Source organism: Eulemur rufifrons, chromosome 7 (genome assembly GCF_041146395.1).
Source record: "Eulemur rufifrons isolate Redbay chromosome 7, OSU_ERuf_1, whole genome shotgun sequence".
In the NCBI taxonomy this organism is placed as follows: domain Eukaryota; kingdom Metazoa; phylum Chordata; class Mammalia; order Primates; family Lemuridae; genus Eulemur; species Eulemur rufifrons.
In genome coordinates, this window is record NC_090989.1 from 93,928 (window position 1) to 121,089 (window position 27,162).

Consider the following 27,162-nt stretch of genomic DNA (forward strand, 5'->3'; position numbering starts at 1 on the left):
CGACACAGGACTGTGAGAGGTTGGCACGGGCCTGGGGCTGGGTGCAGGTTGCTCTTGTGAATTCAAGTGAAGTTTGGGGAAGACCCTTCCCTACAAAACAGGAAAGGAGCCCTTCTACCTACAGTTTTGGAGGTTTTGAACGCAACTCACCTCCCTCAGTACAGAACATAGGGTAGATGGAGCCACATTCCCGACGAACGAGCTCAGGGGAGCTCAGAGGAGTGAGACTTTAGGGTGGAAGACAGGAGCCTCTATGTGTCCAGAAATGACTGAGGTACACTGTGTGGGCAGGCAGAGCCAACCCCGGTGTCCTGCCGCCTTCCTCCTGCCTCCCACAGCTCCCGCTGGAACCGCCTCCTGGCCCGCAGCAGCAGCAGGTGCTCCGGCCATCACACACAGGCTCCACACCTGATAACAAGGAAGAGACGGGTAACGGCTGCTCCTCCCTTCCAGGTCAGCCCAGGAATTCCAGCGGCCCTCTGCTCATCACTTAGTCCTGTCCCGACCCTGGGATGTGCAGGAACCAGGGAGAAAAAGCCTTCTTAGATGCCCTGCCCAGCGAGATCCTGATCTCTGCCAGAAAAGGAAGAAAGACATGCATTAAGGTAGCCTAAGTGGCTGTCACAGTCTCCCACACATTGGGACTCCTGGGAGAGTCCCCAGAAGATCTGTGGTCTGTAGCCCAGGCACCCTAGGTATTTAGGCAACCTGGGACATCCCACACATGAGCCCCGGTCTGTGGGCCAGGTCTGCCAGGGTGATTTAGGAGACCTGTTACATCCCACAGATGAGCTCTGGTCTGTAGGCCAGTCCCCCCGGGGATTTAGGGAACCTGGGACAGCCCACAGAGGAGCCCTGGTCTGTAGACAGTCCCACAGTGATTTCAGCAACCTGGGCCACCCGACAGAGAAGCTTTGGTGTGTGGACAAGTCACCCCCAGGGATGTAGGGAACCTGGGACATCCCAGAGAGGTGCCCTGGTCGTAGGCCAGGCCCCCAGGGATTGTGGGGACCTGGAATAGCTGTAGTCTGTAGGGTAGTCCCCCAGAGATTTAGGGAACCTGGGACGTCCCTCAGGTGAGTCCTGGTATGTAGCCTAGTCTTCCCCAGGGAGTTTGGGCACTGGACCAGCCCACAGGTGAGCCCTGGTCTGTAAATTAGTCCCCAAGGTATTTGGGCAACTTGGGACATCTCACAGTTGAGCCTTTGTCTGTATGTCAGTGCTCCCCCCCCTCGGCCCCCAGGATTTAGGGAACCTGGGACATCCCACAAATAAGCCCTGGTTTATAGGCCTGTCCTTCCCAGATGTTTAGGGACTCTGGGACGTTCCACAGATGAGCCCTGGGCTGTAGGCCAGTCCCTCCAGGGATTTAGGGCATCTGGGACGTCCCACAGATGAACCCTGGGGTGTAGACCAGTCCCCCAAGGGATTTAGGGAGCCTGGGACATCCCGCAATGAGCTCTGGTGTGTAGGCCAGTCCCCCCAGGGGGTTAGGGAACCTGGACGGCCCACAGAGGAGCCCTGGTTTGTAGACAGTCCCACAGTGATTTCAGCAACCTGGGCCACCCGACAGAGAAGCTTTGGTGTGTAGACAAGTCACCCCCGGGGATTTAGGGAACCTGGGACATCCCACAGAGGTGCCCTGGTTGTAGGCCAGGCCCCCAGGGATTGTGGGGACCTGGAATAGCTGTAGTCTGTAGGATAGTCCCCCAAGAGATTTAGGGAACCTGGGACATCCCTCAGGTGAGTCCTGGTATGTAGCCTAGTCTTCCCCAGGGAGTTTGGGCACTGGGCCGGCCCACAGGTGGGCCCTGGTCTGTAAAATTAGTCCCCAAGGTATTTGGGCAACTTGGGACATCCCACAGTTGAGCCTTTGTCTGTATGTCAGTCCTCCCTCTCCCCCGTGATTTAGGGAACCTGGGACGTCCCACAAATATGCCCTGGTTTATAGGCCTGTCCTCCCCAGATGTTTAGGGACTCTGGGACATCCCACTGATGAGCCCTGGGCTGTAGGCCAGTCCCCTCAGCGATTTGTGGGACCTGGGACTGCCCACAGAGGAGCCCCGGTTTTTAGGCCACTCCCCAACAGGGTTTTAGGGAACCTGGGACAGGCCACAGATGATCCCTGGTCTGTAGATGAGTCCCCCCAGGTATTTAAAGACCTGGGACATCCCGAGGATGAGCCGTGCTCTGTACGCCAGTCCCCCTAGGGATGTAGGGAACAAGGGACAGCCCACAGATGAGCTCTGGTATGTACGCCAGTCCCCCCCAGGAATTAAGGGGACCTGGACCATTCCACAGATGAACCCTGGTCTGTAGGCCAGTGCCCCCCAGGGATTTAGGGAACCTGGGGCAGCCCACAGAGGAGCCTTGGTCTGTAGGTCAGTCCCCCCAGGGACTTAGGGAAGCTGGGACATCCCACAGCTAATCCGTCGTTTGTAGGCCAGACCCCCCCCCAGGGGTTTAGGGAACCTGGGATGTCCCACAGTTGAGCCTTGGTCTGTAGGCCCCTCCCACCCTGTGATTTAGAGAACCTGGGACATCCCACAGATGAGCCCTGCTGTGTAGGCCAATCCCCCCTGGGCTTTAGGGAACCTGGGACTTCCCACAGTTGAGCCTTGGTCTGTAGGCCAGTCCCCCACCGCCCCCCCCCCGACATGTAGAGAATCTGGAACATCCAATGGATGAGCCCTGGTCTGCATGCCAGTCACCCTTGGGCAATATAGCAAGGACCCATCCGTACACACACACAAAAATTTATTTGGCTGTAGTGGCTCATGCCTGTAGTCCCAGCTACTTGGGAGGCTTGGGATCGCTCCAGCGTGGAAGTTCAAGGTGGCAGTGATCCGTGTTCGTGCCACTGCACCCCCGCCTGGGTCACAGAGACCCTGTCCAAAACAATAACGGCAAGAAAAAGAGCTACATCTTGGGGTGGCATATTCTAGTCTTCTAGGCTGTCTTCCAGAGTGACTGTGTCCCATTATGCATTCTCCCAGCAATGAATGAGAATTGCTGCCTTGCCTCCAGCAGTGGTTTGTTCTTTTTTGGTTTTCTTTTTTAAAGAGTTTAGTCATTCTAGCAGGTGTGCTCTGGTATCTCATTGCTGTTGTAATCTGCTCTTCCCTGACGATATATGATGCTGAGCATCTTTTTGTATGAATATCTGCCATCTATATATGTTCTTTGGTCACGTGTGTGTTGAGATCTGTACCCCTTTTTAATCGAGGAGTTTGTCTTCTCATTGTTGAGTTTTAAGACATCTTTTTATATGTAGAATGTGAATTGTTTTTCCGGTATGTATTTGGACATATTTCTTATCATTCTGTGGCTTGTCTTTTTATTCTCTGAATTGGGTCTTTCACAGAGGATGGCTAGTGAACGTTATAACAGCCATGGTATTCTTTTTCTGTTGTGGATCAGATTCTTTTTGTTGTTGTGTGTTAAAACCCATCACCAAACCCAAGGCCACGTCAATTTTCTTTTTTGTTTCTTCCCCGAATCTTTAACGTTTTGCATTGCAGTTGAAGTCTGAGGACGGTTTGGAATGAATTTTGATGTCCGTTGTAAAGTTTATAGCTACACTTATTTCATTATATATGTTTTCCCCTTAATAGTTCCCTCCCTCTCCGATTTTCTGAAAGACACAGGACAGTGAGCCCATCTGACTTTCCATTTCCAGATCCTGGCTGGGAAGACGCTGAACTCGGAGTGTCACTGGCTCTCCGGCAAGGCCAGGGGGGCGAGTTCGCCGCCGTCCCCGCCCCGATGAGCAGCGAGGGCTGCAGTGCCGGCGCGGGCCACCAGAGGGCGCAGCGCCCTTCATGTCCCGCGGCGGCTTTGCCCGCGGCGTGAGAGGACGCGGTGCCCCCACGTTAGCGTCGCCCCGCAGGCGCTGCAACCATGCCGCCTGCCGGCCTGGCCTCAGACCCGAAGCGACCGCGACCTCCTCGTCCGCCCTCAGACGCGAGGCCCCGAGGGTGAGTGCGACCTTCCCTTCCGAGCCCCGTGGGCACCGCCTTCCCGTGCGCAGCCGCCTGCTGAGGGGCGGCCGGTCCTCAGAGACCCGGGAGGGGCTCCGTGGGGACATGTGGAAACGGGGCACCCGCACTCTCCACCCCACCGAGGTCCCCCACGCCCAGGACGTGGTGGCCACGGGTGTGACGTCCACGTGGTGGCCTCTCCACCCCAATGGGGAAGCAGCCTCTGAGCTGGACGTGGGTCTGGCTCAGCCTCTGTGAGGGAGTTCGCTGTCCTCTCTGTGTCACTGGCAGGGCGTTCAGGTGGTTGCTCATGAACACAGTTTCCTTACAGCAATTTCGTCCTTCCCGGGAACGTGGCGTCGCCGCGCAAGGTCTTCTGTCTCCCGCATTCAGAGTCTCCGACGTCCTTGCCGTGTGAGGTCTGCTGCTTCACGGTAAGTCCTCCCGTGTGTTTCACCGTGTGTTTGGCAGCAGCCACACGCTCCCAGCTCATCCCCGTTAACCCCAAATCAGGAGTTCCATTTTTTTTTAAATAGTAGCCTTTCTAGTGTGTGTGAGGGGGTGTGTCATTGCCGTTGGAATTTGAATTTCGGACGACCTGTGACCTGGGCGTGAACGCTGAGCAGGTGCAGTTGCTTCTGTCAGGAGGACCTGTGACCCTGGCCGGGACTCTGAGCAGTGACAGTTGGTGGAGTCTGTGAGGACTCCCTGTGACCTGTGACCTTGGTGCAGAGTCTGCACAGGCACAGTTGCTGGTGTCTGTCAGGGAGCGACCAGGAGGAGGGGGCTCCACTCTCAACCATGGGGTGTGCCCCCTTGCACATCCTGGGCCGCTCCCCTGCCCAGGCCGCCTGTAGCGACACAGGACTGTGAGAGGTTGGCACGGGCCTGGGGCTGGGTGCAGGTTGCTCTTGTGAATTCAAGTGAAGTTTGGGGAAGACCCTTCCCTACAAAACAGGAAAGGAGCCCTTCTACCTACAGTTTTGGAGGTTTTGAACGCAACTCACCTCCCTCAGTACAGAACATAGGGTAGATGGAGCCACATTCCCGACGAACGAGCTCAGGGGAGCTCAGAGGAGTGAGACTTTAGGGTGGAAGACAGGAGCCTCTATGTGTCCAGAAATGACTGAGGTACACTGTGTGGGCAGGCAGAGCCAACCCCGGTGTCCTGCCGCCTTCCTCCTGCCTCCCACAGCTCCCGCTGGAACCGCCTCCTGGCCCGCAGCAGCAGCAGGGGCTCCGGCCATCACACACAGGCTCCACACCTGATAACAAGGAAGAGACGGGTAACGGCTGCTCCTCCCTTCCAGGTCAACCCAGGAATTCCAGCGGCCCTCTGCTCATCACTTAGTCCTGTCCCGACCCTGGGATGTGCAGGAACCAGGGAGAAAAAGCCTTCTTAGATGCCCTGCCCAGCGAGATCCTGATCTCTGCCAGAAAAGGAAGAAAGACATGCATTAAGGTAGCCTAAGTGGCTGTCACAGTCTCCCACACATTGGGACTCCTGAGAGAGTCCCCAGAAGATCTGTGGTCTGTAGCCCAGGCACCCTAGGTATTTAGGCAACCTGGGACATCCCACACATGAGCCCCGGTCTGTGGGCCAGGTCTGCCAGGGTGATTTAGGAGACCTGTTACATCCCACAGATGAGCTCTGGTCTGTAGGCCAGTCCCCCCGGGGATTTAGGGAACCTGGGACAGCCCACAGAGGAGCCCTGGTCTGTAGACAGTCCCACAGTGATTTCAGCAACCTGGGCCACCAGACAGAGAAGCTTTGGTGTGTGGACAAGTCACCCCCAGGGATGTAGGGAACCTGGGACATCCCAGAGAGGTGCCCTGGTCGTAGGCCAGGCCCCCAGGGATTGTGGGGACCTGGAATAGCTGTAGTCTGTAGGGTAGTCCCCCAGAGATTTAGGGAACCTGGGACGTCCCTCAGGTGAGTCCTGGTATGTAGCCTAGTCTTCCCCAGGGAGTTTGGGCACTGGACCAGCCCACAGGTGAGCCCTGGTCTGTAAATTAGTCCCCAAGGTATTTGGGCAACTTGGGACATCCCACAGTTGAGCCTTTGTCTGTATGTCAGTGCTCCCCCCCCTCGGCCCCCAGGATTTAGGGAACCTGGGACATCCCACAAATAAGCCCTGGTTTATAGGCCTGTCCTTCCCAGATGTTTAGGGACTCTGGGACGTTCCACAGATGAGCCCTGGGCTGTAGGCCAGTCCCTCCAGGGATTTAGGGCATCTGGGACGTCCCAGGGATGAACCCTGGGGTGTAGACCAGTCCCCCAAGGGATTTAGGGAGCCTGGGACATCCCGCAATGAGCTCTGGTGTGTAGGCCAGTCCCCCCAGGGGGTTAGGGAACCTGGACGGCCCACAGAGGAGCCCTGGTCTGTAGACAGTCCCACAGTGATTTCAGCAACCTGGGCCACCCGACAGAGAAGCTTTGGTGTGTAGACAAGTCACCCCCGGGGATTTAGGGAACCTGGGACATCCCACAGAGGTGCCCTGGTTGTAGGCCAGGCCCCCAGGGATTGTGGGGACCTGGAATAGCTGTAGTCTGTAGGATAGTCCCCCAAGAGATTTAGGGAACCTGGGACATCCCTCAGGTGAGTCCTGGTATGTAGCCTAGTCTTCCCCAGGGAGTTTGGGCACTGGGCCGGCCCACAGGTGGGCCCTGGTCTGTAAAATTAGTCCCCAAGGTATTTGGGCAACTTGGGACATCCCACAGTTGAGCCTTTGTCTGTATGTCAGTCCCCCCTCTCCCCCGTGATTTAGGGAACCTGGGACGTCCCACAAATATGCCCTGGTTTATAGGCCTGTCCTCCCCAGATGTTTAGGGACTCTGGGACATCCCACAGATGAGCCCTGGGCTGTAGGCCAGTCCCCTCAGCGATTTGTGGGACCTGGGACTGCCCACAGAGGAGCCCCGGTTTTTAGGCCACTCCCCAACAGGGTTTTAGGGAACCTGGGACAGGCCACAGATGATCCCTGGTCTGTAGATGAGTCCCCCCAGGTATTTAAAGACCTGGGACATCCCGAGGATGAGCCGTGCTCTGTACGCCAGTCCCCCTAGGGATGTAGGGAACAAGGGACAGCCCACAGATGAGCTCTGGTATGTACGCCAGTCCCCCCCAGGAATTAAGGGGACCTGGACCATTCCACAGATGAACCCTGGTCTGTAGGCCAGTGTCCCCCAGGGATTTAGGGAACCTGGGGCAGCCCACAGAGGAGCCTTGGTCTGTAGGTCAGTCCCCCCAGGGACTTAGGGAAGCTGGGACATCCCACAGCTAATCCGTCGTTTGTAGGCCAGACCCCCCCCCAGGGGTTTAGGGAACCTGGGATGTCCCACAGTTGAGCCTTGGTCTGTAGGCCCCTCCCACCCTGTGATTTAGAGAACCTGGGACATCCCACAGATGAGCCCTGCTGTGTAGGCCAATCCCCCCTGGGCTTTAGGGAACCTGGGACTTCCCACAGTTGAGCCTTGGTCTGTAGGCCAGTCCCCCACCGCCCCTCCCCGACATGTAGAGAATCTGGAACATCCAATGGATGAGCCCTGGTCTGCATGCCAGTCACCCTTGGGCAATATAGCAAGGACCCATCCGTACACACACACAAAAATTTATTTGGCTGTAGTGGCTCATGCCTGTAGTCCCAGCTACTTGGGAGGCTTGGGATCGCTCCAGCGTGGAAGTTCAAGGTGGCAGTGATCCGTGTTCGTGCCACTGCACCCCCGCCTGGGTCACAGAGACCCTGTCCAAAACAATAACGGCAAGAAAAAGAGCTACATCTTGGGGTGGCATATTCTAGTCTTCTAGGCTGTCTTCCAGAGTGACTGTGTCCCATTATGCATTCTCCCAGCAATGAATGAGAATTGCTGCCTTGCCTCCAGCAGTGGTTTGTTCTTTTTTGGTTTTCTTTTTTAAAGAGTTTAGTCATTCTAGCAGGTGTGCTCTGGTATCTCATTGCTGTTGTAATCTGCTCTTCCCTGACGATATATGATGCTGAGCATCTTTTTGTATGAATATCTGCCATCTATATATGTTCTTTGGTCACGTGTGTGTTGAGATCTGTACCCCTTTTTAATCGAGGAGTTTGTCTTCTCATTGTTGAGTTTTAAGACATCTTTTTATATGTAGAATGTGAATTGTTTTTCCGGTATGTATTTGGACATATTTCTTATCATTCTGTGGCTTGTCTTTTTATTCTCTGAATTGGGTCTTTCACAGAGGATGGCTAGTGAACGTTATAACAGCCATGGTATTCTTTTTCTGTTGTGGATCAGATTCTTTTTGTTGTTGTGTGTTAAAACCCATCACCAAACCCAAGGCCACGTCAATTTTCTTTTTTGTTTCTTCCCCGAATCTTTAACGTTTTGCATTGCAGTTGAAGTCTGAGGACGGTTTGGAATGAATTTTGATGTCCGTTGTAAAGTTTATAGCTACACTTATTTCATTATATGTGTTTTCCCCTTAATAGTTCCCTCCCTCTCCGATTTTCTGAAAGACACAGGACAGTGAGCCCATCTGACTTTCCATTTCCAGATCCTGGCTGGGAAGACGCTGAACTCGGAGTGTCACTGGCTCTCCGGCAAGGCCAGGAGGGCGAGTTCGCCGCCGTCCCCGCCCCGATGAGCAGCGAGGGCTGCAGTGCCGGCGCGGGCCACCAGAGGGCGCAGCGCCCTTCATGTCCCGCGGCGGCTTTGCCCGCGGCGTGAGAGGACGCGGTGCCCCCACGTTAGCGTCGCCCCGCAGGCGCTGCAACCATGCCGCCTGCCGGCCTGGCCTCAGACCCGAAGCGACCGCGACCTCCTCGTCCGCCCTCAGACGCGAGGCCCCGAGGGTGAGTGCGACCTTCCCTTCCGAGCCCCGTGGGCACCGCCTTCCCGTGCGCAGCCGCCTGCTGAGGGGCGGCCGGTCCTCAGAGACCCGGGAGGGGCTCCGTGGGGACATGTGGAAACGGGGCACCCGCACTCTCCACCCCACCGAGGTCCCCCACGCCCAGGACGTGGTGGCCACGGGTGTGACGTCCACGCGGTGGCCTCTCCACCCCAATGGGGAAGCAGCCTCTGAGCTGGACGTGGGTCTGGCTCAGCCTCTGTGAGGGAGTTCGCTGTCCTCTCTGTGTCACTGGCAGGGCGTTCAGGTGGTTGCTCATGAACACAGTTTCCTTACAGCAATTTCGTCCTTCCCGGGAACGTGGCGTCGCCGCGCAAGGTCCTCTGTCTCCCGCCTTCAGAGTCTCCGGCGTCCTTGCCGTGTGAGGTCTGCTGCTTCACGGTAAGTCCTCCCGTGTGTTTCACCGTGTGTTTGGCAGCAGCCACACGCTCCCAGCTCATCCCCGTTAACCCCAAATCAGGGCTTCCATTTTTTTTAAATAGTAGCCTTTCTAGTGTGTGTGCGGGGGTGTGTCATTGTCGTTGGAATTTGAATTTCGGACGACCTGTGACCTGGGCGTGGACGCTGAGCAGGTGCAGTTGCTTCTGTCAGGAGGACCTGTGACCCTGGCCGGGACTCTGAGCAGTGACAGTTGGTGGAGTCTGTGAGGACTCCCTGTGACCTGTGACCTTGGTGCAGAGTCTGCACAGGCACAGTTGCTGGTGTCTGTCAGGGAGCGACCAGGAGGAGGGGGCTCCACTCTCAACCATGGGGTGTGCCCCCTTGCACATCCTGGGCCGCTCCCCTGCCCAGGCCGCCTGTAGCGACACAGGACTGTGAGAGGTTGGCACGGGCCTGGGGCTGGGTGCAGGTTGCTCTTGTGAATTCAAGTGAAGTTTGGGGAAGACCCTTCCCTACAAAACAGGAAAGGAGCCCTTGTACCTACAGTTTTGGAGGTTTTGAACGCAACTCACCTCCCTCAGTACAGAACATAGGGTAGATGGAGCCACATTCCCGATGAACGAGCTCAGGGGAGCTCAGAGGAGTGAGACTTTAGGGTGGAAGACAGGAGCCTCTATGTGTCCAGAAATGACTGAGGTACACTGTGTGGGCAGGCAGAGCCAACCCCGGTGTCCTGCCGCCTTCCTCCTGCCTGCCACAGCTCCCGCTGGAACCGCCTCCTGGCCCGCAGCAGCAGCAGGGGCTCCGGCCATCACACACAGGCTCCACACCTGATAACAAGGAAGAGACGGGTAACGGCTGCTCCTCCCTTCCAGGTCAGCCCAGGAATTCCAGCGGCCCTCTGCTCATCACTTAGTCCTGTCCCGACCCTGGGATGTGCAGGAACCAGGGAGAAAAAGCCTTCTTAGATGCCCTGCCCAGCGAGATCCTGATCTCTGCCAGAAAAGGAAGAAAGACATGCATTAAGGTAGCCTAAGTGGCTGTCACAGTCTCCCACACATTGGGACTCCTGGGAGAGTCCCCAGAAGATCTGTGGTCTGTAGCCCAGGCACCCTAGGTATTTAGGCAACCTGGGACATCCCACACATGAGCCCCGGTCTGTGGGCCAGGTCTGCCAGGGTGATTTAGGAGACCTGTTACATCCCACAGATGAGCTCTGGTCTGTAGGCCAGTCCCCCCGGGGATTTAGGGAACCTGGGACAGCCCACAGAGGAGCCCTGGTCTGTAGACAGTCCCACAGTGATTTCAGCAACCTGGGCCACCCGACAGAGAAGCTTTGGTGTGTGGACAAGTCACCCCCAGGGATGTAGGGAACCTGGGACATCCCAGAGAGGTGCCCTGGTCGTAGGCCAGGCCCCCAGGGATTGTGGGGACCTGGAATAGCTGTAGTCTGTAGGGTAGTCCCCCAGAGATTTAGGGAACCTGGGACGTCCCTCAGGTGAGTCCTGGTATGTAGCCTAGTCTTCCCCAGGGAGTTTGGGCACTGGACCAGCCCACAGGTGAGCCCTGGTCTGTAAATTAGTCCCCAAGGTATTTGGGCAACTTGGGACATCCCACAGTTGAGCCTTTGTCTGTATGTCAGTGCTCCCCCCCCTCGGCCCCCGGGATTTAGGGAACCTGGGACATCCCACAAATAAGCCCTGGTTTATAGGCCTGTCCTTCCCAGATGTTTAGGGACTCTGGGACGTTCCACAGATGAGCCCTGGGCTGTAGGCCAGTCCCTCCAGGGATTTAGGGCATCTGGGACGTCCCAGGGATGAACCCTGGGGTGTAGACCAGTCCCCCAAGGGATTTAGGGAGCCTGGGACATCCCGCAATGAGCTCTGGTGTGTAGGCCAGTCCCCCCAGGGGGTTAGGGAACCTGGACGGCCCACAGAGGAGCCCTGGTCTGTAGACAGTCCCACAGTGATTTCAGCAACCTGGGCCACCCGACAGAGAAGCTTTGGTGTGTAGACAAGTCACCCCCGGGGATTTAGGGAACCTGGGACATCCCACAGAGGTGCCCTGGTTGTAGGCCAGGCCCCCAGGGATTGTGGGGACCTGGAATAGCTGTAGTCTGTAGGATAGTCCCCCAAGAGATTTAGGGAACCTGGGACATCCCTCAGGTGAGTCCTGGTATGTAGCCTAGTCTTCCCCAGGGAGTTTGGGCACTGGGCCGGCCCACAGGTGGGCCCTGGTCTGTAAAATTAGTCCCCAAGGTATTTGGGCAACTTGGGACATCCCACAGTTGAGCCTTTGTCTGTATGTCAGTCCCCCCTCTCCCCCGTGATTTAGGGAACCTGGGACGTCCCACAAATATGCCCTGGTTTATAGGCCTGTCCTCCCCAGATGTTTAGGGACACTGGGACATCCCACAGATGAGCCCTGGGCTGTAGGCCAGTCCCCTCAGCGATTTGTGGGACCTGGGACTGCCCACAGAGGAGCCCCGGTTTTTAGGCCACTCCCCAACAGGGTTTTAGGGAACCTGGGACAGGCCACAGATGATCCCTGGTCTGTAGATGAGTCCCCCCAGGTATTTAAAGACCTGGGACATCCCGAGGATGAGCCGTGCTCTGTACGCCAGTCCCCCTAGGGATGTAGGGAACAAGGGACAGCCCACAGATGAGCTCTGGTATGTACGCCAGTCCCCCCCAGGAATTAAGGGGACCTGGACCATTCCACAGATGAACCCTGGTCTGTAGGCCAGTGCCCCCCAGGGATTTAGGGAACCTGGGGCAGCCCACAGAGGAGCCTTGGTCTGTAGGTCAGTCCCCCCAGGGACTTAGGGAAGCTGGGACATCCCACAGCTAATCCGTCGTTTGTAGGCCAGACCCCCCCCCCAGGGGTTTAGGGAACCTGGGATGTCCCACAGTTGAGCCTTGGTCTGTAGGCCCCTCCCAACCTGTGATTTAGAGAACCTGGGACATCCCACAGATGAGCCCTGCTGTGTAGGCCAATCCCCCCTGGGCTTTAGGGAACCTGGGACTTCCCACAGTTGAGCCTTGGTCTGTAGGCCAGTCCCCCACCGCCCCCCCCCGACTTGTAGAGAATCTGGAACATCCAATGGATGAGCCCTGGTCTGCATGCCAGTCACCCTTGGGCAATATAGCAAGGACCCATCCGTACACACACACAAAAATTTATTTGGCTGTAGTGGCTCATGCCTGTAGTCCCAGCTACTTGGGAGGCTTGGGATCGCTCCAGCGTGGAAGTTCAAGGTGGCAGTGATCCGTGTTCGTGCCACTGCACCCCCGCCTGGGTCACAGAGACCCTGTCCAAAACAATAACGGCAAGAAAAAGAGCTACATCTTGGGGTGGCATATTCTAGTCTTCTAGGCTGTCTTCCAGAGTGACTGTGTCCCATTATGCATTCTCCCAGCAATGAATGAGAATTGCTGCCTTGCCTCCAGCAGTGGTTTGTTCTTTTTTGGTTTTCTTTTTTAAAGAGTTTAGTCATTCTAGCAGGTGTGCTCTGGTATCTCATTGCTGTTGTAATCTGCTCTTCCCTAACGATATATGATGCTGAGCATCTTTTTGTATGAATATCTGCCATCTATATATGTTCTTTGGTCACGTGTGTGTTGAGATCTGTACCCCTTTTTAATCGAGGAGTTTGTCTTCTCATTGTTGAGTTTTAAGACATCTTTTTATATGTAGAATGTGAATTGTTTTTCCGGTATGTATTTGGACATATTTCTTATCATTCTGTGGCTTGTCTTTTTATTCTCTGAATTGGGTCTTTCACAGAGGATGGCTAGTGAACGTTATAACAGCCATGGTATTCTTTTTCTGTTGTGGATCAGATTCTTTTTGTTGTTGTGTGTTAAAACCCATCACCAAACCCAAGGCCACGTCAATTTTCTTTTTTGTTTCTTCCCCGAATCTTTAACGTTTTGCATTGCAGTTGAAGTCTGAGGACGGTTTGGAATGAATTTTGATGTCCGTTGTAAAGTTTATAGCTACACTTATTTCATTATATATGTTTTCCCCTTAATAGTTCCCTCCCTCCCCGATTTTCTGAAAGACACAGGACAGTGAGCGCATCTGACTTTCCATTTCCAGATCCTGGCTGGGAAGACGCTGAACTCGGAGTGTCACTGGCTCTCAGGCAAGGCCAGGGGGGCGACTTCGCCGCCCTCTCCGCCCCGATGAGCAGCGAGGGCTGCAGTGCCGGCGCGGGCCACCAGAGGGCGCAGCGCCCTTCATGTCCCGCGGCGGCTTTGCCCGCGGCGTGAGAGGACGCGGTGCCCCCACGTTAGCGTCGCCCCGCAGGCGCTGCAACCATGCCGCCTGCCGGCCTGGCCTCAGACCCGAAGCGACCGCGACCTCCTCGTCCGCCCTCAGACGCGAGGCCCTGAGGGTGAGTGCGACCTTCCCTTCCGAGCCCCGTGGGCACCGCCTTCCCGTGCGCAGCCGCCTGCTGAGGGGCGGCCGGTCCTCAGAGACCCGGGAGGGGCTCCGTGGGGACATGTGGAAACGGGGCACCCGCACTGTCCACCCCACCGAGGTCCCCCACGCCCAGGACGTGGTGGCCACGGGTGTGACGTCCACGCGGTGGCCTCTCCACCCCAATGGGGTAGCAGCCTCTGAGCTGGACGCGGGTCTGGCTCAGCCTCTGTGAGGGAGTTCGCTGTCCTCTCTGTGTCACTGGCAGGGCGTTCAGGTGGTTGCTCATGAACACAGTTTCCTTACAGCAATTTCGTCCTTCCCGGGAACGTGGCGTCGCCGCGCAAGGTCCTCTGTCTCCCGCCTTCAGAGTCTCCGGCGTCCTTGCCGTGTGAGGTCTGCTGCTTCACGGTAAGTCCTCCCGTGTGTTTCACCGTGTGTTTGGCAGCAGCCACACGCTCCCAGCTCATCCCCGTTAACCCCAAATCAGGGTTTCCATTTTTTTTAAATAGTAGCCTTTCTAGTGTGTGTGAGGGGGTGTGTCATTGCCGTTGGAATTTGAATTTCGGACGACCTGTGACCTGGGCGTGGACGCTGAGCAGGTGCAGTTGCTTCTGTCAGGAGGACCTGTGACCCTGGCCGGGACTCTGAGCAGTGACAGTTGGTGCAGTCTGTGAGGACTCCCTGTGACCTGTGACCTTGGTGCAGAGTCTGCACAGGCACAGTTGCTGGTGTCTGTCAGGGAGCGACCAGGAGGAGGGGGCTCCACTCTCAACCATGGGGTGTGCCCCCTTGCACATCCTGGGCCGCTCCCCTGCCCAGGCCGCCTGTAGCGACACAGGACTGTGAGAGGTTGGCACGGGCCTGGGGCTGGGTGCAGGTTGCTCTTGTGAATTCAAGTGAAGTTTGGGGAAGACCCTTCCCTACAAAACAGGAAAGGAGCCCTTGTACCTACAGTTTTGGAGGTTTTGAACGCAACTCACCTCCCTCAGTACAGAACATAGGGTAGATGGAGCCACATTCCCGACGAACGAGCTCAGGGGAGCTCAGAGGAGTGAGACTTTAGGGTGGAAGACAGGAGCCTCTATGTGTCCAGAAATGACTGAGGTACACTGTGTGGGCAGGCAGAGCCAACCCCGGTGTCCTGCCGCCTTCCTCCTGCCTGCCACAGCTCCCGCTGGAACCGCCTCCTGGCCCGCAGCAGCAGCAGGGGCTCCGGCCATCACACACAGGCTCCACACCTGATAACAAGGAAGAGACGGGTAACGGCTGCTCCTCCCTTCCAGGTCAGCCCAGGAATTCCAGCGGCCCTCTGCTCATCACTTAGTCCTGTCCCGACCCTGGGATGTGCAGGAACCAGGGAGAAAAAGCCTTCTTAGATGCCCTGCCCAGCGAGATCCTGATCTCTGCCAGAAAAGGAAGAAAGACATGCATTAAGGTAGCCTAAGTGGCTGTCACAGTCTCCCACACATTGGGACTCCTGGGAGAGTCCCCAGAAGATCTGTGGTCTGTAGCCCAGGCACCCTAGGTATTTAGGCAACCTGGGACATCCCACACATGAGCCCCGGTCTGTGGGCCAGGTCTGCCAGGGTGATTTAGGAGACCTGTTACATCCCACAGATGAGCTCTGGTCTGTAGGCCAGTCCCCCCGGGGATTTAGGGAACCTGGGACAGCCCACAGAGGAGCCCTGGTCTGTAGACAGTCCCACAGTGATTTCAGCAACCTGGGCCACCCGACAGAGAAGCTTTGGTGTGTGGACAAGTCACCCCCAGGGATGTAGGGAACCTGGGACATCCCAGAGAGGTGCCCTGGTCGTAGGCCAGGCCCCCAGGGATTGTGGGGACCTGGAATAGCTGTAGTCTGTAGGGTAGTCCCCCAGAGATTTAGGGAACCTGGGACGTCCCTCAGGTGAGTCCTGGTATGTAGCCTAGTCTTCCCCAGGGAGTTTGGGCACTGGACCAGCCCACAGGTGAGCCCTGGTCTGTAAATTAGTCCCCAAGGTATTTGGGCAACTTGGGACATCCCACAGTTGAGCCTTTGTCTGTATGTCAGTGCTCCCCCCCCTCGGCCCCCGGGATTTAGGGAACCTGGGACATCCCACAAATAAGCCCTGGTTTATAGGCCTGTCCTTCCCAGATGTTTAGGGACTCTGGGACGTTCCACAGATGAGCCCTGGGCTGTAGGCCAGTCCCTCCAGGGATTTAGGGCATCTGGGACGTCCCAGGGATGAACCCTGGGGTGTAGACCAGTCCCCCAAGGGATTTAGGGAGCCTGGGACATCCCGCAATGAGCTCTGGTGTGTAGGCCAGTCCCCCCAGGGGGTTAGGGAACCTGGACGGCCCACAGAGGAGCCCTGGTCTGTAGACAGTCCCACAGTGATTTCAGCAACCTGGGCCACCCGACAGAGAAGCTTTGGTGTGTAGACAAGTCACCCCCGGGGATTTAGGGAACCTGGGACATCCCACAGAGGTGCCCTGGTTGTAGGCCAGGCCCCCAGGGATTGTGGGGACCTGGAATAGCTGTAGTCTGTAGGATAGTCCCCCAAGAGATTTAGGGAACCTGGGACATCCCTCAGGTGAGTCCTGGTATGTAGCCTAGTCTTCCCCAGGGAGTTTGGGCACTGGGCCGGCCCACAGGTGGGCCCTGGTCTGTAAAATTAGTCCCCAAGGTATTTGGGCAACTTGGGACATCCCACAGTTGAGCCTTTGTCTGTATGTCAGTCCCCCCTCTCCCCCGTGATTTAGGGAACCTGGGACGTCCCACAAATATGCCCTGGTTTATAGGCCTGTCCTCCCCAGATGTTTAGGGACTCTGGGACATCCCACAGATGAGCCCTGGGCTGTAGGCCAGTCCCCTCAGCGATTTGTGGGACCTGGGACTGCCCACAGAGGAGCCCCGGTTTTTAGGCCACTCCCCAACAGGGTTTTAGGGAACCTGGGACAGGCCACAGATGATCCCTGGTCTGTAGATGAGTCCCCCCAGGTATTTAAAGACCTGGGACATCCCGAGGATGAGCCGTGCTCTGTACGCCAGTCCCCCTAGGGATGTAGGGAACAAGGGACAGCCCACAGATGAGCTCTGGTATGTACGCCAGTCCCCCCCAGGAATTAAGGGGACCTGGACCATTCCACAGATGAACCCTGGTCTGTAGGCCAGTGTCCCCCAGGGATTTAGGGAACCTGGGGCAGCCCACAGAGGAGCCTTGGTCTGTAGGTCAGTCCCCCCAGGGACTTAGGGAAGCTGGGACATCCCACAGCTAATCCGTCGTTTGTAGGCCAGACCCCCCCCCAGGGGTTTAGGGAACCTGGGATGTCCCACAGTTGAGCCTTGGTCTGTAGGCCCCTCCCAACCTGTGATTTAGAGAACCTGGGACATCCCACAGATGAGCCCTGCTGTGTAGGCCAATCCCCCCTGGGCTTTAGGGAACCTGGGACTTCCCACAGTTGAGCCTTGGTCTGTAGGCCAGTCCCCCACCGCCCCCCCCGACATGTAGAGAATCTGGAACATCCAATGGATGAGCCCTGGTCTGCATGCCAGTCACCCTTGGGCAATATAGCAAGGACCCATCCGTACACACACACAAAACTTTATTTGGCTGTAGTGGCTCATGCCTGTAGTCCCAGCTACTTGGGAGGCTTGGGATCGCTCCAGCGTGGAAGTTCAAGGTGGCAGTGATCCGTGTTCGTGCCACTGCACCCCCGCCTGGGTCACAGAGACCCTGTCCAAAACAATAACGGCAAGAAAAAGAGCTACATCTTGGGGTGGCATATTCTAGTCTTCTAGGCTGTCTTCCAGAGTGACTGTGTCCCATTATGCATTCTCCCAGCAATGAATGAGAATTGCTGCCTTGCCTCCAGCAGTGGTTTGTTCTTTTTTGGTTTTCTTTTTTAAAGAGTTTAGTCATTCTAGCAGGTGTGCTCTGGTATCTCATTGCTGTTGTAATCTGCTCTTCCCTGACGATATATGATGCTGAGCATCTTTTTGTATGAATATCTGCCATCTATATATGTTCTTTGGTCACGTGTGTGTTGAGATCTGTACCCCTTTTTAATCGAGGAGTTTGTCTTCTCATTGTTGAGTTTTAAGACATCTTTTTATATGTAGAATGTGAATTGTTTTTCCACTATGTATTTGGACATATTTCTTATCATTCTGTGGCTTGTCTTTTTATTCTCTGAATTGGGTCTTTCACAGAGGATGGCTAGTGAACGTTATAACAGCCATGGTATTCTTTTTCTGTTGTGGATCAGATTCTTTTTGTTGTTGTGTGTTAAAACCCATCACCAAACCCAAGGCCACGTCAATTTTCTTTTTTGTTTCTTCCCCGAATCTTTAACGTTTTGCATTGCAGTTGAAGTCTGAGGACGGTTTGGAATGAATTTTGATGTCCGTTGTAAAGTTTATAGCTACACTTATTTCATTATATATGTTTTCCCCTTAATAGTTCCCTCCCTCTCCGATTTTCTGAAAGACACAGGACAGTGAGCCCATCTGACTTTCCATTTCCAGATCCTGGCTGGGAAGACGCTGAACTCGGAGTGTCACTGGCTCTCCGGCAAGGCCAGGAGGGCGAGTTCGCCGCCGTCCCCGCCCCGATGAGCAGCGAGGGCTGCAGTGCCGGCGCGGGCCACCAGAGGGCGCAGCGCCCTTCATGTCCCGCGGCGGCTTTGCCCGCGGCGTGAGAGGACGCGGTGCCCCCACGTTAGCGTCGCCCCGCAGGCGCTGCAACCATGCTGCCTGCCGGCCTGGCCTCAGACCCGAAGCGACCGCGACCTCCTCGTCCGCCCTCAGACGCGAGGCCCCGAGGGTGAGTGCGACCTTCCCTTCCGAGCCCCGTGGGCACCGCCTTCCCGTGCGCAGCCGCCTGCTGAGGGGCGGCCGGTCCTCAGAGACCCGGGAGGGGCTCCGTGGGGACATGTGGAAACGGGGCCCCCGCACTCTCCACCCCACCGAGGTCCCCCACGCCCAGGACGTGGTGGCCACGGGTGTGACGTCCACGCGGTGGCCTCTCCACCCCAATGGGGAAGCAGCCTCTGAGCTGGACGTGGAGCTGGCTCAGCCTCTGTGAGGGAGTTCGCTGTCCTCTCTGTGTCACTGGCAGGGCGTTCAGGTGGTTGCTCATGAACACAGTTTCCTTACAGCAATTTCGTCCTTCCCGGGAACGTGGCGTCGCCGCGCAAGGTCCTCTGTCTCCCGCATTCAGAGTCTCCGGCGTCCTTGCCGTGTGAGGTCTGCTGCTTCACGGTAAGTCCTCCCGTGTGTTTCACCGTGTGTTTGGCAGCAGCCACACGCTCCCAGCTCATCCCCGTTAACCCCAAATCAGGGCTTCCATTTTTTTTTAAATAGTAGCCTTTCTAGTGTGTGTGAGGGGGTGTGTCATTGCCGTTGGAATTTGAATTTCGGACGACCTGTGACCTGGGCGTGGACGCTGAGCAGGTGCAGTTGCTTCTGTCAGGAGGACCTGTGACCCTGGCCGGGACTCTGAGCAGTGACAGTTGGTGGAGTCTGTGAGGACTCCCTGTGACCTGCGACCTTGGTGCAGAGTCCGCACAGGCACAGTTGCTGGTGTCTGTCAGGGAGTGACCAGGAGGAGGGGGCCCCACTCTCAACCATGGGGTGTGCCCCCTTGCACATCCTGGGCCGCTCCCCTGCCCAGGCCGCCTGTAGCGACACAGGACTGTGAGAGGTTGGCACGGGCCTGGGGCTGGGTGCAGGTTGCTCTTGTGAATTCAAGTGAAGTTTGGGGAAGACCCTTCCCTACAAAACAGGAAAGGAGCCCTTCTACCTACAGTTTTGGAGGTTTTGAACGCAACTCACCTCCCTCAGTACAGAACATAGGGTAGATGGAGCCACATTCCCGACGAACGAGCTCAGGGGAGCTCAGAGGAGTGAGACTTTAGGGTGGAAGACAGGAGCCTCTATGTGTCCAGAAATGACTGAGGTACACTGTGTGGGCAGGCAGAGCCAACCCCGGTGTCCTGCCGCCTTCCTCCTGCCTGCCACAGCTCCCGCTGGAACCGCCTCCTGGCCCACAGCAGCAGCAGGGGCTCCGGCCATCACACACAGGCTCCACACCTGATAACAAGGAAGAGACGGGTAACGGCTGCTCCTCCCTTCCAGGTCAGCCCAGGAATTCCAGCGGCCCTCTGCTCATCACTTAGTCCTGTCCCGACCCTGGGATGTGCAGGAACCAGGGAGAAAAAGCCTTCTTAGATGCCCTGCCCAGCGAGATCCTGATCTCTGCCAGAAAAGGAAGAAAGACATGCATTAAGGTAGCCTAAGTGGCTGTCACAGTCTCCCACACATTGGGACTCCTGGGAGAGTCCCCAGAAGATCTGTGGTCTGTAGCCCAGGCACCCTAGGTATTTAGGCAACCTGGGACATCCCACACATGAGCCCCGGTCTGTGGGCCAGGTCTGCCAGGGTGATTTAGGAGACCTGTTACATCCCACAGATGAGCTCTGGTCTGTAGGCCAGTCCCCCCGGGGATTTAGGGAACCTGGGACAGCCCACAGAGGAGCCCTGGTCTGTAGACAGTCCCACAGTGATTTCAGCAACCTGGGCCACCCGACAGAGAAGCTTTGGTGTGTGGACAAGTCACCCCCAGGGATGTAGGGAACCTGGGACATCCCAGAGAGGTGCCCTGGTCGTAGGCCAGGCCCCCAGGGATTGTGGGGACCTGGAATAGCTGTAGTCTGTAGGGTAGTCCCCCAGAGATTTAGGGAACCTGGGACGTCCCTCAGGTGAGTCCTGGTATGTAGCCTAGTCTTCCCCAGGGAGTTTGGGCACTGGACCAGCCCACAGGTGAGCCCTGGTCTGTAAATTAGTCCCCAAGGTATTTGGGCAACTTGGGACATCCCACAGTTGAGCCTTTGTCTGTATGTCAGTGCTCCCCCCCCTCGGCCCCCAGGATTTAGGGAACCTGGGACATCCCACAAATAAGCCCTGGTTTATAGGCCTGTCCTTCCCAGATGTTTAGGGACTCTGGGACGTTCCACAGATGAGCCCTGGGCTGTAGGCCAGTCCCTCCAGGGATTTAGGGCATCTGGGACGTCCCACAGATGAACCCTGGGGTGTAGACCAGTCCCCCAAGGGATTTAGGGAGCCTGGGACATCCCGCAATGAGCTCTGGTGTGTAGGCCAGTCCCCCCAGGGGGTTAGGGAACCTGGACGGCCCACAGAGGAGCCCTGGTCTGTAGACAGTCCCACAGTGATTTCAGCAACCTGGGCCACCCGACAGAGAAGCTTTGGTGTGTAGACAAGTCACCCCCGGGGATTTAGGGAACCTGGGACATCCCACAGAGGTGCCCTGGTTGTAGGCCAGGCCCCCAGGGATTGTGGGGACCTGGAATAGCTGTAGTCTGTAGGATAGTCCCCCAAGAGATTTAGGGAACCTGGGACATCCCTCAGGTGAGTCCTGGTATGTAGCCTAGTCTTCCCCAGGGAGTTTGGGCACTGGGCCGGCCCACAGGTGGGCCCTGGTCTGTAAAATTAGTCCCCAAGGTATTTGGGCAACTTGGGACATCCCACAGTTGAGCCTTTGTCTGTATGTCAGTCCCCCCTCTCCCCCGTGATTTAGGGAACCTGGGACGTCCCACAAATATGCCCTGGTTTATAGGCCTGTCCTCCCCAGATGTTTAGGGACTCTGGGACATCCCACAGATGAGCCCTGGGCTGTAGGCCAGTCCCCTCAGCGATTTGTGGGACCTGGGACTGCCCACAGAGGAGCCCCGGTTTTTAGGCCACTCCCCAACAGGGTTTTAGGGAACCTGGGACAGGCCACAGATGATCCCTGGTCTGTAGATGAGTCCCCCCAGGTATTTAAAGACCTGGGACATCCCGAGGATGAGCCGTGCTCTGTACGCCAGTCCCCCTAGGGATGTAGGGAACAAGGGACAGCCCACAGATGAGCTCTGGTATGTACGCCAGTCCCCCCCAGGAATTAAGGGGACCTGGACCATTCCACAGATGAACCCTGGTCTGTAGGCCAGTGCCCCCCAGGGATTTAGGGAACCTGGGGCAGCCCACAGAGGAGCCTTGGTCTGTAGGTCAGTCCCCCCAGGGACTTAGGGAAGCTGGGACATCCCACAGCTAATCCGTCGTTTGTAGGCCAGACCCCCCCCCCAGGGGTTTAGGGAACCTGGGATGTACCACAGTTGAGCCTTGGTCTGTAGGCCCCTCCCAACCTGTGATTTAGAGAACCTGGGACATCCCACAGATGAGCCCTGCTGTGTAGGCCAATCCCCCCTGGGCTTTAGGGAACCTGGGACTTCCCACAGTTGAGCCTTGGTCTGTAGGCCAGTCCCCCACCGCCCCCCCCGACATGTAGAGAATCTGGAACATCCAATGGATGAGCCCTGGTCTGCATGCCAGTCACCCTTGGGCAATATAGCAAGGACCCATCCGTACACACACACAAAAATTTATTTGGCTGTAGTGGCTCATGCCTGTAGTCCCAGCTACTTGGGAGGCTTGGGATCGCTCCAGCGTGGAAGTTCAAGGTGGCAGTGATCCGTGTTCGTGCCACTGCACCCCCGCCTGGGTCACAGAGACCCTGTCCAAAACAATAACGGCAAGAAAAAGAGCTACATCTTGGGGTGGCATATTCTAGTCTTCTAGGCTGTCTTCCAGAGTGACTGTGTCCCATTATGCATTCTCCCAGCAATGAATGAGAATTGCTGCCTTGCCTCCAGCAGTGGTTTGTTCTTTTTTGGTTTTCTTTTTTAAAGAGTTTAGTCATTCTAGCAGGTGTGCTCTGGTATCTCATTGCTGTTGTAATCTGCTCTTCCCTGACGATATATGATGCTGAGCATCTTTTTGTATGAATATCTGCCATCTATATATGTTCTTTGGTCACGTGTGTGTTGAGATCTGTACCCCTTTTTAATCGAGGAGTTTGTCTTCTCATTGTTGAGTTTTAAGACATCTTTTTATATGTAGAATGTGAATTGTTTTTCCGGTATGTATTTGGACATATTTCTTATCATTCTGTGGCTTGTCTTTTTATTCTCTGAATTGGGTCTTTCACAGAGGATGGCTAGTGAACGTTATAACAGCCATGGTATTCTTTTTCTGTTGTGGATCAGATTCTTTTTGTTGTTGTGTGTTAAAACCCATCACCAAACCCAAGGCCACGTCAATTTTCTTTTTTGTTTCTTCCCCGAATCTTTAACGTTTTGCATTGCAGTTGAAGTCTGAGGACGGTTTGGAATGAATTTTGATGTCCGTTGTAAAGTTTATAGCTACACTTATTTCATTATATGTGTTTTCCCCTTAATAGTTCCCTCCCTCTCCGATTTTCTGAAAGACACAGGACAGTGAGCCCATCTGACTTTCCATTTCCAGATCCTGGCTGGGAAGACGCTGAACTCGGAGTGTCACTGGCTCTCCGGCAAGGCCAGGAGGGCGAGTTCGCCGCCGTCCCCGCCCCGATGAGCAGCGAGGGCTGCAGTGCCGGCGCGGGCCACCAGAGGGCGCAGCGCCCTTCATGTCCCGCGGCGGCTTTGCCCGCGGCGTGAGAGGACGCGGTGCCCCCACGTTAGCGTCGCCCCGCAGGCGCTGCAACCATGCCGCCTGCCGGCCTGGCCTCAGACCCGAAGCGACCGCGACCTCCTCGTCCGCCCTCAGACGCGAGGCCCCGAGGGTGAGTGCGACCTTCCCTTCCGAGCCCCGTGGGCACCGCCTTCCCGTGCGCAGCCGCCTGCTGAGGGGCGGCCGGTCCTCAGAGACCCGGGAGGGGCTCCGTGGGGACATGTGGAAACGGGGCACCCGCACTCTCCACCCCACCGAGGTCCCCCACGCCCAGGACGTGGTGGCCACGGGTGTGACGTCCACGCGGTGGCCTCTCCACCCCAATGGGGAAGCAGCCTCTGAGCTGGACGTGGGTCTGGCTCAGCCTCTGTGAGGGAGTTCGCTGTCCTCTCTGTGTCACTGGCAGGGCGTTCAGGTGGTTGCTCATGAACACAGTTTCCTTACAGCAATTTCGTCCTTCCCGGGAACGTGGCGTCGCCGCGCAAGGTCCTCTGTCTCCCGCCTTCAGAGTCTCCGGCGTCCTTGCCGTGTGAGGTCTGCTGCTTCACGGTAAGTCCTCCCGTGTGTTTCACCGTGTGTTTGGCAGCAGCCACACGCTCCCAGCTCATCCCCGTTAACCCCAAATCAGGGCTTCCATTTTTTTTAAATAGTAGCCTTTCTAGTGTGTGTGCGGGGGTGTGTCATTGTCGTTGGAATTTGAATTTCGGACGACCTGTGACCTGGGCGTGGACGCTGAGCAGGTGCAGTTGCTTCTGTCAGGAGGACCTGTGACCCTGGCCGGGACTCTGAGCAGTGACAGTTGGTGGAGTCTGTGAGGACTCCCTGTGACCTGTGACCTTGGTGCAGAGTCTGCACAGGCACAGTTGCTGGTGTCTGTCAGGGAGCGACCAGGAGGAGGGGGCTCCACTCTCAACCATGGGGTGTGCCCCCTTGCACATCCTGGGCCGCTCCCCTGCCCAGGCCGCCTGTAGCGACACAGGACTGTGAGAGGTTGGCACGGGCCTGGGGCTGGGTGCAGGTTGCTCTTGTGAATTCAAGTGAAGTTTGGGGAAGACCCTTCCCTACAAAACAGGAAAGGAGCCCTTGTACCTACAGTTTTGGAGGTTTTGAACGCAACTCACCTCCCTCAGTACAGAACATAGGGTAGATGGAGCCACATTCCCGATGAACGAGCTCAGGGGAGCTCAGAGGAGTGAGACTTTAGGGTGGAAGACAGGAGCCTCTATGTGTCCAGAAATGACTGAGGTACACTGTGTGGGCAGGCAGAGCCAACCCCGGTGTCCTGCCGCCTTCCTCCTGCCTGCCACAGCTCCCGCTGGAACCGCCTCCTGGCCCGCAGCAGCAGCAGGGGCTCCGGCCATCACACACAGGCTCCACACCTGATAACAAGGAAGAGACGGGTAACGGCTGCTCCTCCCTTCCAGGTCAGCCCAGGAATTCCAGCGGCCCTCTGCTCATCACTTAGTCCTGTCCCGACCCTGGGATGTGCAGGAACCAGGGAGAAAAAGCCTTCTTAGATGCCCTGCCCAGCGAGATCCTGATCTCTGCCAGAAAAGGAAGAAAGACATGCATTAAGGTAGCCTAAGTGGCTGTCACAGTCTCCCACACATTGGGACTCCTGGGAGAGTCCCCAGAAGATCTGTGGTCTGTAGCCCAGGCACCCTAGGTATTTAGGCAACCTGGGACATCCCACACATGAGCCCCGGTCTGTGGGCCAGGTCTGCCAGGGTGATTTAGGAGACCTGTTACATCCCACAGATGAGCTCTGGTCTGTAGGCCAGTCCCCCCGGGGATTTAGGGAACCTGGGACAGCCCACAGAGGAGCCCTGGTCTGTAGACAGTCCCACAGTGATTTCAGCAACCTGGGCCACCCGACAGAGAAGCTTTGGTGTGTGGACAAGTCACCCCCAGGGATGTAGGGAACCTGGGACATCCCAGAGAGGTGCCCTGGTCGTAGGCCAGGCCCCCAGGGATTGTGGGGACCTGGAATAGCTGTAGTCTGTAGGGTAGTCCCCCAGAGATTTAGGGAACCTGGGACGTCCCTCAGGTGAGTCCTGGTATGTAGCCTAGTCTTCCCCAGGGAGTTTGGGCACTGGACCAGCCCACAGGTGAGCCCTGGTCTGTAAATTAGTCCCCAAGGTATTTGGGCAACTTGGGACATCCCACAGTTGAGCCTTTGTCTGTATGTCAGTGCTCCCCCCCCTCGGCCCCCGGGATTTAGGGAACCTGGGACATCCCACAAATAAGCCCTGGTTTATAGGCCTGTCCTTCCCAGATGTTTAGGGACTCTGGGACGTTCCACAGATGAGCCCTGGGCTGTAGGCCAGTCCCTCCAGGGATTTAGGGCATCTGGGACGTCCCAGGGATGAACCCTGGGGTGTAGACCAGTCCCCCAAGGGATTTAGGGAGCCTGGGACATCCCGCAATGAGCTCTGGTGTGTAGGCCAGTCCCCCCAGGGGGTTAGGGAACCTGGACGGCCCACAGAGGAGCCCTGGTCTGTAGACAGTCCCACAGTGATTTCAGCAACCTGGGCCACCCGACAGAGAAGCTTTGGTGTGTAGACAAGTCACCCCCGGGGATTTAGGGAACCTGGGACATCCCACAGAGGTGCCCTGGTTGTAGGCCAGGCCCCCAGGGATTGTGGGGACCTGGAATAGCTGTAGTCTGTAGGATAGTCCCCCAAGAGATTTAGGGAACCTGGGACATCCCTCAGGTGAGTCCTGGTATGTAGCCTAGTCTTCCCCAGGGAGTTTGGGCACTGGGCCGGCCCACAGGTGGGCCCTGGTCTGTAAAATTAGTCCCCAAGGTATTTGGGCAACTTGGGACATCCCACAGTTGAGCCTTTGTCTGTATGTCAGTCCCCCCTCTCCCCCGTGATTTAGGGAACCTGGGACGTCCCACAAATATGCCCTGGTTTATAGGCCTGTCCTCCCCAGATGTTTAGGGACACTGGGACATCCCACAGATGAGCCCTGGGCTGTAGGCCAGTCCCCTCAGCGATTTGTGGGACCTGGGACTGCCCACAGAGGAGCCCCGGTTTTTAGGCCACTCCCCAACAGGGTTTTAGGGAACCTGGGACAGGCCACAGATGATCCCTGGTCTGTAGATGAGTCCCCCCAGGTATTTAAAGACCTGGGACATCCCGAGGATGAGCCGTGCTCTGTACGCCAGTCCCCCTAGGGATGTAGGGAACAAGGGACAGCCCACAGATGAGCTCTGGTATGTACGCCAGTCCCCCCCAGGAATTAAGGGGACCTGGACCATTCCACAGATGAACCCTGGTCTGTAGGCCAGTGCCCCCCAGGGATTTAGGGAACCTGGGGCAGCCCACAGAGGAGCCTTGGTCTGTAGGTCAGTCCCCCCAGGGACTTAGGGAAGCTGGGACATCCCACAGCTAATCCGTCGTTTGTAGGCCAGACCCCCCCCCCAGGGGTTTAGGGAACCTGGGATGTCCCACAGTTGAGCCTTGGTCTGTAGGCCCCTCCCAACCTGTGATTTAGAGAACCTGGGACATCCCACAGATGAGCCCTGCTGTGTAGGCCAATCCCCCCTGGGCTTTAGGGAACCTGGGACTTCCCACAGTTGAGCCTTGGTCTGTAGGCCAGTCCCCCACCGCCCCCCCCCGACTTGTAGAGAATCTGGAACATCCAATGGATGAGCCCTGGTCTGCATGCCAGTCACCCTTGGGCAATATAGCAAGGACCCATCCGTACACACACACAAAAATTTATTTGGCTGTAGTGGCTCATGCCTGTAGTCCCAGCTACTTGGGAGGCTTGGGATCGCTCCAGCGTGGAAGTTCAAGGTGGCAGTGATCCGTGTTCGTGCCACTGCACCCCCGCCTGGGTCACAGAGACCCTGTCCAAAACAATAACGGCAAGAAAAAGAGCTACATCTTGGGGTGGCATATTCTAGTCTTCTAGGCTGTCTTCCAGAGTGACTGTGTCCCATTAT